Source organism: Schistocerca gregaria, chromosome 7, assembly GCF_023897955.1.
Source record: "Schistocerca gregaria isolate iqSchGreg1 chromosome 7, iqSchGreg1.2, whole genome shotgun sequence".
In the NCBI taxonomy this organism is placed as follows: domain Eukaryota; kingdom Metazoa; phylum Arthropoda; class Insecta; order Orthoptera; family Acrididae; genus Schistocerca; species Schistocerca gregaria.
In genome coordinates this window covers 307,279,854-307,296,617 of record NC_064926.1, presented here as the reverse complement: position 1 = coordinate 307,296,617, position 16,764 = coordinate 307,279,854, and the positions used below count along the sequence as shown (strand labels likewise).

The window sequence follows — 16,764 nt, the reverse complement described above, 5'->3', positions numbered from 1 at the left end:
GATGTTCACTGGTTTATTTTTCGTATCAGATGTTTTCTTGGCTGTGCACTCGATTGGAAGTTTCGTCACTGATTTTTGTTCGTTGTCTTATCACAGTCTTCGTCTAGTGTTGTGAATTTATTTGCTAGCAGTTGCACCGGAACTGTATTCACTGTCTGTTTGCTTGTTTTTTTTTTTCGGCGCATGCCACGTTTTTTGCGCAGAACGACAGTTGACAACACTGTCTTGTGCTAGAAGATGATCTCACTCTATCTCTTTGTATTTCGTTTCCAGTTCTTGATATTTCTGCTGAAGTTCTTCATACTTTGTATTTACGGTCATTGAATCCTATGTAAGCACACTTTTTATTTTTTATTTTGATTTTATCATGCCCATTACCTCGCCTTTCGTGACACTCACAACGCACTGACGGCATGTCCAGTCATGTTCGTCTTTTATATATTTTAGATTCACTTTAACACATTTGTCGTGATACCACGACTTGCACTGGATGCATAGGATACCTCTCTTTACCTTTTTTATGCAGATTTTACACACGTCACTATCACTTTTTAAGGAAACTGAGACATCGTTACAGAACAAAATTTAATTGGCGCCATCTTTCAGGACATACTGCGTCAATGCTCTCGTCAGCTTCCAACACATGGCTATGTGACCGCACTGATTGTTGGGGCAGCAATTGATGCCCTAAATTCCTCTTACTGACAATTCTTATTCATTGTTCACATTTACTACTTCTTCAAAAAAGATTATGGTTAGAACAACTGGAGACAGCGGTCATGTGTGCGTGAGTTTCATGTGCATGATTGTATGAATACATATGTATGTACTCTAAACTAAATGCTTGAATATTTATCACTGAAAGGTTCAACTACCTTTCTCAAACCAAACTTTAACCTAAGACATGATGGTAAATTTCAAAAGGAAAACTACTCCAGGAAGTAACCAATCTTCCATCGCTATTCATGGTGGTGCAAATAGGCCTTTGGATTCTGGAGAGCCTAGAACATCATGTAAGGAAGAGTCGGAGCTTCCTAGTACTTCTTCAAAGATAAGACCCAAGAAAAAACATCTACTGGGGACTCTGAACATCAACACACTTTTGAAAGTTGGAAAACTAAAACACCTAACAGACACTCTCAATCAACACAACATACTTATATTAGCACTTCAAGAAACAAGGTATCTGGATGAAAATGCATTTGAGTCAGAAGGATACAGGATCTACAAAAGAAAACCAGCCATTAAAAATCCCAATAATACGACTATATTAAAGACCACATTTATGGTCAAACAGCAACTTACGGAATCAGTAACCAATTTTAGCTCCCCATCAGAACGAATTTCATTTCTGATATTCAAGTCAGGCAATAAACATTACGCTATTATAAATGCATATGCACCTATCAACCAACATACAGAACAAATGTTGACAAAGTGGAAGATTTTTGGGAAATGCTAGAACACGAAACATCCATATTACAGTCAATCAGGGTAACTTTTTACCAGTCAGGGTATCTTTGTACCACTTCCTACTTTTGTTTCAAATGTTTGGTGTGCCATCTACTGGCGTTCTTTTGCACCGAAATTAGCACTGTTTTTATCTCTGAGATTTCTAGTTCGTATTTCAACTGCCTTTCCACTTTCCTATAAGCTCTTTGAATTGTTGTTAGTGTTTGAATGTGTTGGCTGCGAAGAGAACTTCTGACAACAGTGTTTTCAATTTGTGATTGTAAGTACAAATAATGTGCTTCTCTGTAATGTTTCATTTGCAAACAGTTAAATAATTCTTTGAGTTTACAGTGATGCAATTTGAATTGAAATTATTCTTTGCTTTATCGAGATAATAGCTGTTATATAGCTAGTTGCAGATTCTAGCCCAGTTTAGGGTAACATTGTACCGGTACAAAGCTACCAGGATTGTGGTATAATGTTTACCAGATTGAAAGTAGACTAATAAATCTAGATATTATAACATTAAAACTGAGAAAATGACTTGGTATATCACGAATTACGCGACTTTGATGCTTGAACATACCAACAGTAGCATTTATGTGAATAAAAAATCGGAAATTCGTATCATAATAATTAAAGAAACTTGTGGTAGACTATTAAACAAGTTCTTACGTCACTCGTTTGTAAAATATTAAAAAATTACTGTAGGCTCAATAATAAACTAAAATATTCATCCTAAGCATCCACTCAGTCATGAAGTTAAACAAGCGTACTATATTTTTCTTCTACAGACCATGGGACGGCAGAAACCTTCAAAACCAGGTACTAGGAAATACGGCACAAAAACCCGTTACTCGAATGACACCCTGCAGAAAATATTAGAAGAAATTACTACTGGAAGAATCGGCCAGAGGGAAGCTGCAAGGAAATATAACATTCGAAGACAAACCATTGTGAACAAATTAAAAAACAAGCACAGCTGTAAAGTTGGAAGACCCACTGTGTTTACGGAGATTTAAGAAAGATCTTTTGTACAACATTGTATCACTGTCAATATCAATCTTTGACTTGAGGTGCATAGTTAAGTCATATCTTGACACCTGTAACAGAAAAGTAAGCTGCTTTGCAGATAATATGCCTGGATGGGAATGGGGAAAGGCCTTTTTAGAGAGGCATCATTCTGAACTTTCTCAGAAATTTACAGTAAATATTTCAAGGAAGCATGCTGCCGTAAATGAGGACATAATCAGCACTTTCTTTCTGAAATATAATTCAGATGTGAGCTTCCTTTCACTAAATTTGAAGATGCTGTCTGTTCACCTAACTGCAAAGTCTTCGCCAGTAGGCCACTAAATGTACCCTTTGGAAGACATTATTTCTTCTTTCCTTCTGGAGTCTTCCTCCATTGAGAAAGAACATCTCTCCAGTTTTTCTTCAGAGAAGAGAAATAAGCCACATCTAGCGGCTGCAGAAGATGTGTCGCATTCGGTGGCAGGCAAATGAACTTAATGTTATTTTGTTCACAAAGCTCCAAAGTTCTGATTGAGATGTGAGAGGAGAGGTTATCTCCAATAATTACTCTCCTTCCTTCTTTCTTTAAGGCAAAAGGGAGGAAGTGAGTTTCAAACCAGTCATCAAATACTCCTTGTTCCATCCACCCACTGTCTGATGAATTCATTCGTGTTCCAGGAGGTGCATTGTAAATCCAGTCAGTCCATTTTTGCTTACCTTTAAAAATAAGATATGGAGGAAGGAATTCTCCTGCTGCATTCCCACAGAACATGACAGTAAAACATGATGAATCAATTTTCTTTAATATACAGTCCTTTCTGTACCAAATTGAATCCTCTCTCTCAGGCCACACCCAATATTTTCCTTTTTTAACCACGCAACTTATTCTGAATGTCACACAATTGCCTCGCACCTCTACTGCAGTGACTTTTCCAGGATAGCATTTGCCCTCATATACTGCAATGACATAGTCATTTACATGAAAGTCACCTTCTGATGTAGAAGGTTGATTGACCATATCAGTTAGTAATTCTTCTTCTACAACCATGATTTTGATGTATTCTCGATTTTCTCAGGATGTCGACACGTTCGACGAAACAAGAGCTTTCCTTTTGCTGGTATGTCATGAAACCCTGTTTCGTCAAAATTGAAAATATTTTCAGCAGGAACACCTTCTATCTCGTCTTTATAATGATGAATCCTGCATGAAACATATTAATAAAAGGGGCATGGTTCATATCAGTGATGACCTCCTGTGCTCATCGGATGAAGATATTTGAGGAAATCTATTTCCTGTATAGTATTAGTGAATGTGTTGTGTTCTGTTTTCGAAGAAAATATGTAACTATTATTTGTAATATGTATTACAAGCCATTCACTGTGAAAAATATGTTTTTTCTACATTTCTTTTCACTTAATTTGAGATCTGTCAATGCCAGGTGGATACAAATATATTGATATTTCAAAATAAACACTCTATTGTGTATTAACACTGCTTGTTTTTATGTCTTATTAACACCTGTTTTCCTTAAGGCATGGTCTATGGTTACAAAGAGCATTAGATATAGGAAAATACTGATTTTTTAAAGACTGGTCTAAAGTTAACCTGAATGACAGTGTAACTTTGTACCAGTATTAAATTTGAAATTTCTCTGTAATAGGGCATAATTATTATACATTTCTATTTTCCCAAGCACTCAATGACTATAGATGCAAAATGTTACAATATCTGTTCTGATGTGTAATTTATTTTTTTATACAATATTTTCAAAAAATGGAAAAAAGTGGTACAAAGTTACCCCGATTGACTGTACCAAAAGAACATATAAAAATTTTAGTGGGTGACTTTAATGCACAAGTTGGCAAAGAAATAAAATTTAAATCAGTAGTTGGAGATTATCCAGCACATGCAAGAACCAGCAGAAATGGGGAAAGACTCATAGATTTTTGTAAACAATTTAATCTAAAACCAATCTCGACATGTTTCAGGAAACTTGCTAGAAAGAAAAAAAACGTGGGTATCACCTAATCCAAATCAAGGCGAGTGTCAGTTGGACCATGTGGCATTAAAGACTCGCAACTAAAAGGAAATTTTTGATGTCAGAGTGAGGAAGGGCCTAAACATAGACTATTATCTGACTGAAATAAAGACCATGTTCCATCCGAACAAACCTAAACCAAAACCAAGATGATTTCCAAGAGTAAACACTAAATTTATCATGCAAAGTCAGGACAAATTCTGTGATACACTAAACACAAGAAAAATGGATGATTGGGAAGAAATTAAAGAAACAATGCTAGAGTCAGTTAAAGAAATGGGACAACCACGAAGTACCAAGAGACAGATGGTAGAACAAGCTGTGTGATGAAGAAATTGACTAAAGGCATGGAAAAAAATGGAACAGTAATAAGAAACATGAATACTGGGAAGAGTTTAAAGACGAAAGGAAGTGGAAAGAAAATATGGCAAAGACAGGTTAGAAGAAATGAATTCAGACATGAAGAACACTAAAGACTTCTATAAGACTTTCAAAGAAGTTTTAACAGGATTTCAGTCACCAAGTTTACATTTTAAAGATAAAAATGGAAAAATGGTTTTAAGCAATAAAGAGAACTGCCAAATTTTAGCTGAAAACTTTGAAAATCTGTTAAGTTGTGAAGAACCTAATGACAGATTACAATTTCAAAAACCACAACATGAAAATCCACCATCAGAACCACCTACAGTAGAAGAAACAGAAAAGATTATCAAAGCATTGAAGAATAACAAAGCACACAGAGAGGATGGGATAGTAGCAGAAATGTGGAAACTAGGGGGCTTATCTGCATGGAAGAAAATTCACAAAGTAATTAAAGACATTTGGACAAAAGAAATCATACCCAGTGACTGGAAACAAGCATTGATCCATCCTCTCCATAAAAAAGCAGATAAAACAGACAACAACTACTACAGGGGCATATACTTGTTACCAGTAACATATAAAATACTTTCTAAAGCACTTTTAAATAGAATAGAGGAACAAGCAGGACCTAATATAGGAGATTATCAAGCAGGATTTAGAAAAGGTAGATCATGTGCAGAACAGATTCTTAATTTAAAAACAATTTTGAGAGTGAGAGCTATACAAAATAAAAATATGGTCGTTACTTTCGAAGACTTCAAGAAGGCCTAGGACTCAGTTGACAGACACACATTATTCCAGATACTTTATGAATCAGGGATAGATGAAAACACCAGAAGAGTTGCAGAACAAACACTCACAGATACAACATTAACAATTAAGTTTCAAGGCGAAATTTCTGAACGATTCAAAATCAAAACAGGAGTTCGACAAGGAGATGGACCATCCCCAATTTTCTTTAAATTGGTTTTAGATAAAATAGTAAAAACTTGGGAAAGCACATTAAAAAACAGAGGTACAAAGGGTATAAGCATGGGCCAAGGAAAGAACAAATTTGAAGTGAAATGTTTAGCCTTTGCAAATGATATGGCATTGATAACTGAAAACTGAACAGACACAAAAATTATGCTTGATCTTTTACATGACAGTGCTGAAAAGGCTGGGCTAAAAATATCCTATGAAAGAATCAAGTATATAGAACACAAACATGATAACAAAGTATGGAAAAATTAAAAGAGTTGATAGATTCAAATATCTGGTGGAGTGGATCCAAGCCAATGGACTGAACAGTGCAACAAATAAAGAAAGAATAAAAAAAAGTTAGAATTTTCATATAAATTAACACAAAACTACTACAATAAGAAATCAATATCCATACAAGTGAAGATTAGACATTATAATTCAGTTATTAGAACACAAGCAACGTATGGATCATAGTGCCTAACATTGAATAAGAAAGGTGAATTAAGAGAACTAGAAAAAAAAGAGAGAGAAATACAAAGAAAAATTCAAAGTCCTGAGAAAAACAAGGAAAAAAGGTGGATTAAAAGGAGAAATGAAGACTTATACAAAAATACAGAAAAGATCACAGATACAATGAGGAAGAGACTGCTAAAATTTTATGGACATTTAAAAAGATTGGAAGAAACATGGATTACAAAGAAAAATGTTAATTACATTAGTAAGCTGAGAAAAACTGTAGGATGGATAGAAGCAGTAAAGAAAGAAGCCAACAAAATAGGTGTTACAGAAGAAATAATATGTGACAGGAATCTCTTCAGGCTACTGATAGAAAATGCAAAGTATGAAGAAGATGAGCCAAAACCTCGACCCGAGAGAGTGTGGACAGATGAGTAGAGACAAGCAGTTGCCGAGAAAATGAAGAAGTAGTGGGAAGAACGGCAGAAAAAGAAACACCATAAGTCTTAAGTTTTATGGAGTCCATAGCTGGCCAAATTCATAAATAAATAAAAAATACAATACCAGAAGAAAAAAATAGCATTCATTTCACCACATTAAGGTTGTCTGTCACACAAACAGGGGTTGACAATGGTGCAAGCAAAAGTTTTGATCACTTACTATTGTTATAAAATGCCTGATCCACAGCAAAGTAAAATTTGAAACTAAACTGAAAATGTTTCTCTTTGATAACTCCTCCTATTCCACAGAACATTAACTTTTTACTGTACGTGTAAATGGTGATGGGTAGTAATTAGTGGCTAACATCTGTCTGTCTTCAATTTTTTAAGAATGTAAAAACAAATAAATGGCCAGCATGGAGGCAAAGTCTGCACCCCTCCCCTCTGCACACCCCCACACTCTCCTCCCTCCCCCCTCCCCCAATTGAGCAGAGCTCCTGGAATGTAGGGATCTTTATATTTCACCTAACACCCACGTCTTAGGTGTAGCTAAGGTGTCCCTTGAACTTCTTCAGCCTCCGGTGCTGGCAGTAACAGTACCACTCTCTCTTGCAGTGCTGAGATGGTGTCACCTTGTTCAGTAGTGTGAAAGGTGGCACCTTGTGTTCAACTTGTACATCCTCTTTGGTCAGTAACATACGTGCAGGTTTGAGCCATTCCAATGATACCACTTGGCTATTCCCATTTTGATCTATGTGCCCGGTATGTTCATCCCGGGAGAGCACTCTGTAGGGCCCAGAATGTAGGGCTGAAGCAACAGCTTGACAGCATCCATCCATAGCATCATATGTGTACATGACCAGAGATCCTTGTGGACAAACATAGTTACTGCATTATGTCTCATGACAGCGGATGGTTGAAGTCTGTTCATATGCTCGCACACCATTTGCAGTAGATAAGGCAATTTTATCTGTGTTGCCTTGGTTTGATCAGTGAAAAGTTCGCCTGGCAATCCTAAGGGTTCACCATAAACGAATCTAGTAGTGGATGCTCCAAAATCTGTTTTTAATGGTGTATGAAGGCCCACCAAAACCAGTAGAAAAGCTGATGACCAAAATTGCACTTGGCATATTAATGCAGGTTTTAATGTTCTATGAAAGAGTTCCATCATTCCATAGCTTATTGGATGATAACCTGTGATATGATGATGGTGGAAACCACAAAGGTTGGCCAATTCTGAGAACGGTCTATTCGAATTGCTGCTCCTGGTCTGTGGTGACATGTAAAGGACAGCTGAAATGTGCGATCCATGGTGAAAGAAATACCTGCACCAACATTTCTGTGGAAATGTTAAATAATCACCTCTGCCCATCTGGTTGAAATAGTCCACTGCTGTGAGAACGTGACAATATCCTTCTGACAGCGATAGAAGTCCCAAGATATCCAGGCGAACATGCAACCTTGGCCCTGTGACAATCTAAGCGTTTAACTACAGCAGTCCTTCTTTATACTGGACCATATGAAACTATCTGTCATCAATCTGATGCTGGTGTTTATTACCAGATGAGCCAGCCCATGAATGCTGTCAAATAATTGCTGTTGCAATTTCTCAGGTACAAAAGGTTTTGGTGTTCCCTGTGATATGTTGCACCAAACTCAAAACATTCACTGGCAGGTTGTATTTGCTGCAGATGTAACCCGGATGTACTGTTGTAATGGAGTTCGACTAGTTGTTGGTCTTTCTCTTGCTTAGCAGCTAACTCCTTGTAGTAAGTAGCCTGAGAGATCAATTCCAACTGAGACAGGAAATCCACTAAAACATTCTCAGCTTCTTTTATATACTGAAGGTCAGTTGTGAATTGGGTGACGAATTCAAGTTGTCTTTATTGTTGTGGTGAGCAGCCATCCTTGTTCCTACTGAAAGTGAAAGTAATTGGCTTGTGGTCAGTGAAAACTGTGAATGGTCTGGCTTCCACTTGTGGCCAGAAGTGTACGACAGCTTTGTAAATTTCCAGCAATTCCCTATTTTAAGTGCTCCATTTAACTTGTGGCAATGTGAGCTTATGAGAGAAGAAGCCCAGGGGCTGCCAGTGGCCTTCGGCATGCTGGTGTAGAACTTCCCCAATGTCTTGCTGGCTAGCATCTACAACAATTGTCAGTCATGGCTGAGGAATCAGGTGTGCCAATATGATTGCCTAATGTAGAGACACCTTGATCTTATCAAATGCCATCAACATCTCTGGTGTCAACTGCAAAGGTCATTTGCCCACTGCGTCCTTGCCGGCCAGTGCTAATGTCAAAGATGCCTAGATGGCCACTGCATTAGGCAGATGGTGTCTGGAGAAATTAACTGTTCCAAGGAACCAACATAGTTGGTGATAATTGACAGGGCAAGCCATCTCTTCGATAATGGCAAGTTTATCTTGCAGTGGGCTGATACCGGCTGCTGTCGCTGAGTATCCCAAGAATGGCACCTGACATGGTCAAAGTAAACTCTTTGATTCATTGTCTGAAATTCCATATGCATTAATGTGTTGATAAACATTCTTTAGATGCAGTTTCTGTGATATCTTGGATGCCGAAAAAACCAGGATGTCATCAAGGTATGCAAAGCAGTGTGGTAAACCTCTTAGTACTTCGTTGACAAACTGTTGTTAGTTTACGCCGCATTTTTCACACTAAATGGCATATGGAGATATTCAAGTAATCCAAATGGTGTTGTGACAGCTGTGTTTGGTGTATCAGCAGGTGCATCTAGCATCCGGTGATATGCTCTGCGGCAATCAATGCCACTAAAATGGTTGCGCCTGCTAGAGTATGCGTAAAATCTCTAATATGCGGTATTGGATACTGATTGGGAATGGTACGGGCACTGAATACATGATAGGCTCCACATGGTATCCAAGTCCCATCTGTCTTCTTTACTAGGTGAAGTGGCGATGACTACTGACTGTCGGATCTACAGATGACTCCCAAACGCAGTAGTTCTTCGAATTCTGCCTTCACTGTGACAATCAGGAGCTAATTGGCATGGGCACTGAGACACTCACTGGTTGACTGGGTGTAGTCCTGATGTGATGTATCATTTTGTGTTCAACTGTCTGTGCACACGGTATGATTCACAGTTTGCTAGGCATGGCGTCACCCCCCCCCCCCCCCCCCCCCCCCCCCCCCCGTCTATCATCACATGTAGGCAGAGATTCTCGTCCTAGGATGCCTTTAATGCACTGTGTACCCCAACAGGTGCTTGACGAGTCAATAGCTGCTTCAACTGCATAACGAAACGAGAAAGCTGCACCCATTATTGGGTCTGACACATCAGTAATTATGAAAGTCCATGGTAAACATTCTTGGAAACAGGTCTACATCCATCCGGTGTCTTCCATAAGTCTTTATTGAAGTCTGGTTTGCTGTTGTGATCTTTGATTGAGATGGAGGAAGCTTCACTCTGCAACTTCTAATAGGTACCACCAAAATTCCGAAGGTGACTTATCTTCTCTCTACTCATCATGTAGTGCTTGTCGGATACATTGTTCCACCGACCAACGTAGGCACTCAAGGAGCAACTGTTTAAAGTGCATATATACTTCTGCATGGTGGGCAGGTGGAGTTTTATATATGCACTGATCGCTGCTGTTTTATTGTCGAGTGCACTAAGGGCGATTATAAATTTGGTATCTTCATTTACAATGCCGTGGAGCGGGAAAGTCAGATCAAGAGTTGCAAGCCATAATTCAGGTTTATCAGGAATAAACTGCTGTGGGCATATCTTCATCTTGCTACTGTTATCTGCCAAACAGCTGTTTCTTGATGCTACAGGAAAGTTCAACACAGCATTTTCCTGGTTTTCAGAGTCACTTTGTAAATCATTGATATGCTTCAACAAAGCCTATATTGATCTGTAGTACTCTGTGTGTAGATTGGATGTGCCGACTCTGAAGTAGATTATACTGAATGGTGCTGCATTTGTTCATCTACAACATAAGTCTGTATATGGGGGTCAACACTTCAGCCAACTACAACTTATCTTTGTTGTCTAAAGAGATCCAATGAAGTAGTTAGGCATAACTTTTTAAATTTTTTTTAACCCCAAAAACCAATCAACTGAAAAATCTAAGTCAATACAAAGAATACTCAAAACATCAAAGAGTAAAGCATAGTGTGCATGCACTCATGGCCACAGAATAATGCTGTACTTCACTGTGTGTTCACAGAAGTTCTTTGGGGGATATCGCAACTTCTAAAATTTTCCTCAATTGCCAAGCCTCTTATTTTGGGGTGGTTCACTCTCCCCTTCATTTAACAAATCCTACTCGGATTTGACTCAAGGTGTTCCTACAACAATGTTAATAAATATTTACAAAATAGTTTACTTTATATATTGTAGGTTTCCTTTTCACTCCAGCTGATTTATATTCCAAAGTTCCTCTGCTTAGTCACAACATTACTTCAGAGAGTTTAGCCCAATGTGCAACTTATATTACTATTATTCACATTTTCTAAAACATTACTTACTTGCATAATCTTTTCCTATAACATAGCCCCCACACTCACTCAAGATCAATCTTATTTACAACTCACTTAATTAGTAATTGCTCTTATTCTCAGTTAATTTATCCTTGCTCATTGTTAGTAATCCAGCTAATGGGTATCTGAAGAACTGGTAATTCAAGGTGATGAACTGGTTTTTGTCAAATACACAAGCACATTACATAAATTATAACAAAAACTCCTACAGTACTTAACAGTCATAACGTTGTGATGTTGCTTTTCGTGATATTGTTACACTTGCTTAGGCATTTGCTCTGCTGAGATCTGTCCCTTCTGTGATGCTATTAATTCATCCAACGAATGTAAGAGATCCGGGTTCAAGTTATCATTTAGGAAGGTTAAATTCTGAGTTGGAGAAACGTCCAATGGCTTCTCTGGCCAATACAATACCTGCTGTGCCAATTTGATAATAGTTGTATTGGTGACAGCGGGCAGGAGATGGAATGTCGTGCTGTCTGTCTGGCAGGTTGTACCATTAATTAGTATCGCACTGCCCCAAAGTTCCATCCTTGTCATGTCCTTCACTTTTCCTTGCACTTTGCTGTTCACTGTTATTACTTCCAGAGAAAAAATCGAATAGACCCAGTGCATTCTCACTCCCTGCAAACATGGGTGTGGTGACAGTACTTCCTTCTGACATCCAATTTCTAATTTCTCCCATTTTCCCAAGAACAACTGTGCCTCACATGCCCCTTCACAAGTGTCTGAACCAATGTAGTCTGACTGATCTCTCTGTCTGTCTCTCTCTCTCTGGCACTGTTAGAGTTCCTCTGTCAACATTATATGTAGCTCTCCCTTCATTCTGAGATCAGTAATACTTCCCATATCCTGACTCATACCCATTTCCCTACAGTTCCCCATTTCACTGGGTATGTATTAACTGTGAAGCGCTGATAATGTGCATTCATGCTTGCTACTGGGAGTCACACCAATACATGCAACACAGCTTACTTAGTTGTCCATGTACAATATGATGGACAGATTTTTACAACATAGCCATTTCCATTCTTGCATCATTCACGCTGTCCACTAGCATGCATGCTAAACATACCACCATCATTTTTCCACCCAGGCAATTCCATCAGTTCTTCACCTTATCCCAAATCATTGTTTTTTGTTCGCAGCTTATTCTGTGTGTACTGTGACAACTGTGTGATTAATTCCCATACTACACTGGTGTTATTCAGTCCAATGTACTCTACATTTACTAAGTGGCTAGTACACCGCTCCACAGTTGGTCTGGTAACATTGCTACTTCTCGAATTTGTTCTAGTGCACTGTTCAATTCTTGGATGTTGTCACTACTTGATTTACCAAATATTATCTAGCAATTTCAGTCCTGCATCCAGCCATTCCTTCTTCCTACTCACTAATGTTTGCAGCAACAAGTCTACTACTTGTCATAATTGTTTTCTTAATTTCTCATATAATGTCTTAATCCCTGATTCCTCTTGTACTGCTGTTAGTACATCTTCTTTCTGTGTCTCTTTTTGTGCTTCCATGGATGTTTCTTGTAACCTCTGTACCTTGTTTTGCACCTTCCATGTGTTGTACATTAGTTATAGTATCGACTGATGATTAACCATTATGAAAGCCACTTGCTTGGAAAATACCACTCTGGATTCAAGTGGTCGGTTCCTCAGCACTCTTCCCCCGAAGAGATGTAGGACATCCAGGAGTATTGCACTCATCCCAGTGATATGTCGTCTGGGTGAAAGAAATGTACATCATTGCTGCCTCCTTTTTTAGGAAGCCCATGTACACAATTTATCATGCACCAACAACAGCTAACAATACCCCCTTTCACACTGCACAGTAAAATCAAAACTCTCCCAAAATGCACAGAGCACATATGTAATAACAAAAATAAACCTGTTACATCCCTCAACAACTTAAAAACAACATTACTACACATATTACCTCCAATAAACATACGTACACTAAGGTGACAAAAGTCATGGAATACCTCCTAATATCATGTTGGACCTCCTGTTGCCCAGTGTACTGCAACTGCTCAATGTGGCACATGCTCAGCAAGTCACTGGAAGTCCCCTGTGAAAATACTGAGCCCTGCTCTCTCTACAGCTCTCCACAATTGAAAAAGTGTTTGCCAGTGCAGGATTTTGTACACGAATTGATGTCTCAATTACATCCCATAAATGACTGATAGGATTCACGTCAGGTGATAGGAGTGGTCAAATCATTCACTTGAATTGTTCAGAATGTTCTTTAAACTAATTACAAATGATTTTGGCCCAGTGACATGGTGCATTGTCATCCACAAAAATTCCATCATTGTTTGGAAACATTAAGTCCATGAATGGCTGGAAATGATCTCCAAGCAGTCCAAAATAACCATTTACAGCCAATGATCAATTCTGGACCAGAGCACCCAGTCTATTCCACGTACACACAGTCCACACCATTATGGAGGCACCACCAGCTTGTACAGGCCCTTGTTGACAGCTTGGAACCCTGGCTTCATGGGGTCTGCACCACACTCAAACCCTACTATCAGCTTTTACAAATTGAAACTCAAATCCATCTGACCATGCCACAGTTTTATAGCCATCTAGGGTCCAACTAAAATGGTCACAAGTTAGGGAGAGGTGTTGCAAGTGGTGTTGTGCTGTTAGCAAAGGCATTTGCCTAAGTTGTATGCTGCCATAGCACATTAATGCCAAATTTCACTGCACTGTCCTAATGAATAAGGTCATTGTACGTCCCACATTTTATTCTTTGGTCATTTCACATAGTACTGCTTTTCTGGTAGCCCTGACAACTCTACACAAACACCGCTTCTCTCGGTCATTAAGTGAAGGTCGTCAGCCACTGCATTATCTGTGGTGAGAGGTAATGCCTGAAATTTCGTGTTCTTGGCACACTCTCAACACTGTGGATCTTAGAATATTAAATTCCTTAATAGTTTCCGAAATGGAATGCCCCATGCCTCTAGCCCCAACAACCATTCTGCGCTGAAAGTCTGTTAATTCCCATCATGCGCCCATAATCATGTCAGAAACCTTTTCACATGAATAACCTGAGTGCAAATGACAACCCCACTGATGCACTGTCCTTTTATACCTTGTTTACGCAACATTACCTCCATCTATATACTTGCATATTGCCATCGCATGACTTTTGTCACCTCAGTGTAAAACATGTTAATATGCTACTCATTGACACGGTCTAAGTGCATAAGGTATCTTGTACGCACCATGTTCATTCATTATCTCTTTCTTCCTCCATTTTTTATTGATGATGATTCAGACTCTTGTGGGAAAACAGCAACAAATCCAATAAATGGCTTCAAAGACCCCATGTGAACAACAGACATTTTTGTTGGAAGCTGCAATTTGATGTTGACAGGTCACATCATTTCTTTGACCTGATATAGGTCTTGGTACTGCGACAAGCTTTTTTTCCCCCTACCCTTAGGTGTGTAGGGATTCATCACTAAAACCCACTGTCTCACTCTGTACTGTGGTAACTTACCCATGTATTGTCTTGGTCTCTCTTGATGCTTGAGAGAATTTTGCGTTCACTTTTTTCACTCTCTGTCAGATATCAGGTATCATTTCCAAAAAATTCTTTACTGTATCACCAGTTCTTCTGTTCCAGTGTTTCACTACCTCAAAGAATGAAGACATGTTCCTGCCATACAAATATCATACAGTTCTATTATGCATTTTAGATTTGTACACAGGTGCATTGAATGTGAGGTAGTGTCCCATCATTGTGATAGGTGGTCACATAATGACTCAGCATCTTTGTAATCACGTCGTGAATGCATTCTGTTTTCTTATTAGGTTGAGGGCAGAAAGGACTATTTCAAAGCTTGTGAGTGCACAACAAATTGCATAGCTGTTTCATTAAATTGGGCATTTATTTAGTGCCCTGGTAACTATGGTATCAAGGATGCCAAATTTAAGTACGAATTGTTCACCATAGCTTGTGGTACTGCACTCATTTTCTGGCATGGAATAACAACCATTGTGAAAAATGTAAAAAGAATGTTCTATCATGGTCAGTATGTAACCAATATCAATCAATGTACAATTGAATGGGTCCAAAACACCCATGCCCAGCATTTTGAATGGTTTGAAACCCACTGGAATCCTCTGTAATGGGACACGGTGACAGATTGGCACATTGTACACAAAGTGTACGATTCTTGACATATTGTTCAAACATTCTATTTCCTGGTCTCCACAAAACTTTTCAGCCACTCTTTGGTCAGTTACTCTCCATCTGCCATGACCTGCTGAAACAATTCATGCACTTGATTCAATACTTGATGCCTGAAAGCCACCACACATGGCCCACCTTTGGCACTTTGTGCAATAAGCCTTCATGTGTCACAAATTGCAACTATGACCAACATAGTTGGCATTCAGTGTCAGCTGCCTGAGCCTGCTGCTACTTGGCAATACTCCCATCCAGTGATTGCCAAACTCCAGCTCTCCTATTTCGACTGTTCTTTTTCCTGGGTTTATGTATTCTCTCATAATCAAATTTTCTCAGCTCTAGAGCACACTGTACCAATCTATTCAACAGATCCTTTAGTCCCAGCAGCCACTATAATGCAACATGGTCTGTTATAACTTCAAACACTCTGTCATGTAAGTAACAACAGAAGTACATCTGTGATAGAATAATCCTGCTCTGCTTTATTCATCTGTCTTGGTGCATAAGCCACCAGGTGCTCTTGGCTGTCTACATTTTGGTCAAGAACACATCCAATTGCTAGATTACTTATGTTGCATGATAAAAGTCCCTGCTAAAATCTGGAAAGACCCGCCGATACCAGACGCATCATTAACACCTGTTTGAAGTCCCAAAATATGGGTTTACTTTATTTTGTTTGCAACTGATTGAATGATTCAATAATTTTAATATGTCCCTTAACAAATTTTGGATAATAATTACAAAGACCAAGAAATGACTGAAGCTGTTTTGATGTCCTTGGTGGTGCAAAATCATGGACTGCAGAAATCCAACATGGATCAGTTCCGACACCCTCATGACTAAATACATGACCCAAATAATTCAACTGTTTGGCTGCAAAAAGACACTTACCCAGGCTGAGTGTCAATCATGAAAATTGAAAATTTCCTCCAGTAACTGCACATAGCTCCATATCTTTTAAAAATGCAATGATGTCGTCAAGATAAACCACTGTTTTAGTTTCAATCCTCTGCGCACGCCATCTAGTTTCCTTTGGAAGGTATATGGTGCATTATTAAGCCAAAAAGCATCCGCTGATATTGACAATGCCCTAAGGTACTGTAAAGGTGGTTTTTTGACAGTCTCCTGACCCCACTTCTAAGTGATGATAGTCACTTCTCAAATCCTCAAATCGATAAATATTTACACTGACCTAAGTTGTCCAGAGACTCCATTATATTTGGTGTAGGATAAGCGTCTGTAATTGTCCTTGCAATCAGCTAACAGTAATCACAACGAAAACTGTGGTTTTTTTTGTG

General features: G+C 38.7%; 1 long non-coding RNA gene across 1 annotated transcript; it reads left to right on the top strand.

The window, feature by feature from the left end:
- Window positions 1-1,657: 1,657 nt before the first annotated feature.
- LOC126281941 (uncharacterized) lies at window positions 1,658-3,956 on the top strand. Its single transcript, XR_007551313.1, has 2 exons — window positions 1,658-1,732; window positions 2,247-3,956. It is a non-coding gene; the product is annotated as an uncharacterized LOC126281941 (long non-coding RNA).
- The last annotated feature ends 12,808 nt before the right edge of the window (window positions 3,957-16,764 follow it).